Below are 3,299 nucleotides of genomic sequence, written 5' to 3'. Positions count from 1 at the left end.
AAAGGAAACTAAACACTTGAACTAAAAATACTTCACACATTTTTTCACATGATCAAACTTAACACCGAGGGAAGCTCCAATGAAATCACTACCTAGACAATCATCACAATACCTTCCATATTTCACAAATTCCCAAAGTCAGGAAGAAGCTTGACGGTGTGAACCAATAAACCAGTTGTGACTTTTATTTAAACTTTATACCTTATTTATCCTTGAAAGAAAAAATAACACATTTCATAAATTCATGTCCTCAAGACTGAATAATTAAGAACCAGGCTCGACGTATCCGTAAGAACCTGTCATGTCAAATCAGCTTTCGCTGAAGCAGTGGGCCACACCCATATGGGCACAACTCCTATGCTTTCACTTTTATGAGAGAAACAAATATCATATCACACACTTCTTCATTCATGCTAGATTTGACTTTGAGATGGCTTCTAAACTGATTGAACTTGAGTTTATGTATTTTTATCTTCAACTTGATTTCTTCAATCAACTTTTTCAATTCTTGAGATTTCTTCGATTAAGTGTTGGAACTTTGAATTGGGTATCATATATGGCAGTTACTACCCTTCTTTTTTCGTCGACTATGTGGATCTGATATAAGGGCTCTTTTTTACCGTGAAGGTAACGCATGTCAACGAATAGGTCCATGTTCTGTTGGTCTAGACTTGTCAAGCAAGGTTCTTTTTAAACTTTCTAAAGCAAATAATTCTAAACTGTTATTACCGCCCACATAATGTTTCTATAACATTTGAATTCTTAGAGGTATTTAACAATAAAATTTACACTTGAACTTTAGAAAGTGACCACGTCATGGTGAAGGCATCCCACGACGTGGCAGTGCTTGAAGATTCACAAATCATTTAATGATCACCACGACGTGGCATCTATAGGCCATGACGTGGCAAACATGTGTCGTGATAACCCTAATTTTCGGGTACTTAAAGGAAAGTGGGGAGGCTAGGGTTTCCCATATTCAGCATCCATCACTCTCAAACCCATAAGCCATGTGCTCTTTTTATCATTTTAGTGATCTTGTGGTGGATTTGAAGAAGAAGAAGACGAATATTTAGTGCTTGGTTCAACAAGCGATCCATTCCTCCTTTGGTATGCATCTTTTGGACTCCTAGTAAGTCCTCAATCTTAAACTTTTGTGTTCTTCTTCATAGATCTATGTTTTGGAGCATGATGTGTCCTTTTTGGATTGGTTTGGGTGATATTAAGAGACAAAGTTTGCAACTTTATGATTTTTCTTTACCCCTTGAATGTCATATCTCATGGATCTGGAGTTTTGTAGTAAGATGGGATCCATGCATGGATTTTGGGTCATTTTTTCCCTTGTGACCTAGTTTGAAGAAGGGGATACATGGGTCATGCATGTCCACAAAGTTGGGATTTTTATGGGTCATTAGGAGTCCTAGAAGCATTATGGAAAAGTTAAACTAAGGACTTTAGGGATTAACCGCTTAATGATTGAGTTCTTGCCATTTTTAACCTTTTGAACCTTAAACTTGAGATATAGACCTCTTGGTGGGTTTCAAGGGATAAAGGTGGAAACTTTATCCATTTGGACATTAGAGATGATTAGATCTGGAATTTGCAACCTTTGGTATTGAAGGATTCAACCTAATCCATTAAGACATTCTGAATACAGTGCCCACGGTAGGTTGCCACAGCATGGGGAGTGGGGAAAACACGATTGTCTTGTGGTGTGAAGGCCATGACGTGGCAAGGAGATCCATGACATGGAGGGTCAATTTTGAACGTTAACTTTGACCTTTTGACTCGTGTTGACTTTTGGTTAAACCCCTAGTCTTGGTAGAAAATCTAAGGGTGTACTGTGTATGGTTGGTAGCATCTGAATTCGCAGTCATAGTAGTAGTTGTAGTTGACCATCATTTGATAGGTGAGTCCCTTCACTATACTCATAGGTCGAAGGCACCAATGTCAACCCACTGGATTATGTTTGTAGGATGATAGTTGTCTTTGTGACTTACTGTTATGCATGTATGTGTTAGTTGTCTTTGTGACTCTTGCTGATATGATTGTATGCTTTGATCTAGGGTGTGAAATAGACATGATACTAGTTGAAATAGACCGAAAGGGGTGAAATAGACCCAGTACCGATTGAAAGAGACCGAAGAGGGTGAAATAGACTCAGTTATGTTTTGACTGTTATGTATGTATGTGATAGCTTCATTTTATTTACTTCTTTTTATAGTTTATTTTAGTACATTTCATTCGCATTTTAGTTAACTTCCATGCATATTTTCCCTTTTGTTATTTTTATGACCATTTCGGGGTACTTTCTAGTTTCTTGAGCATTATTGCAGATTTTCTTGGAAACTAGCGAAGCGGAACTCTTGGGAGGCGATTGGGCTTGAAAGGAATTGGGGATTTCGTGCTTGATGGCTATGAAGGTGACTCATGGGGTGGACCTGTCAATTGCTTGAAGACTTGGAAGAATTGAGTTTTAAATTTGAAAGACGTGGGAGAATTCTTGAGTGTGCAAGATCAATATTTGGGAGTTTGCGGAAGTTTAGAGTGATGTGGATAGACAAATTGGGCTTTAATTGAAGATATATTGAAGAAAAATGGGCTAGGAGTTGATTGGATTCGAACTGGGCCAATGGATTAGCTATGGGGGCCCAAAACTTGAAGAAGCCCAAAATTACCCGTCAGAGCCCGCGGCCCGCGTAAGATTCCCCGCGGCCCGCGTGGGTTCCTGACTAGGGCAATTTCGGGATTTTGCTAAGAGCTCTATTTTGGGAAGTTTGGTGTGCCTCTTTAGCCTTATCTTGAAGGTCCGATTTGGGGACTTTCTCTCTGGAGTTTGGAGAACTTTTGGAGGCCAAGAACACTTGAAGAATATCTTCTTTTCATATCTTGAATCTTGTCAAATGTTTGGTACAATCTTATCTAACTTTGTTCATTTGAGTTTAGCCATGCTTGGCTAAACAAATCTTGGTTGACTTTTTGTTGAATCTTTTGAACTTTTGTTGGATGTTGAAGAATCCATGAACTTGTTCTTCAATCTTTATGGAATTGTTTTGTGTTTTATCATATTATCACTACTAGTATGTTTTTATTCATGAGTTTAAATATGTTTGTGGTGATTAGTATGATAATTTCTTGATTAAGTAAATGATCCTCAAATTAGCAAGCAACAAATGATTTTTGTGTTGTTTTTGCTTCACACAATCATAAAAACATTTCCTCCAACATGGTGGTGAAAGCATTTGACCCCTCTTGGATTTGGTGACTTTTTGGTTCTTAATGCTAGTTGACTTTCACTA

The sequence above is a fragment of the Lactuca sativa genome, chromosome 2, assembly GCF_002870075.4.
Source record: "Lactuca sativa cultivar Salinas chromosome 2, Lsat_Salinas_v11, whole genome shotgun sequence".
NCBI classification, from domain to species: Eukaryota; Viridiplantae; Streptophyta; class Magnoliopsida; order Asterales; family Asteraceae; genus Lactuca; species Lactuca sativa.
The sequence above is the reverse complement of the archived record's forward strand: the minus strand, read 5'-3'. Positions refer to the sequence as shown.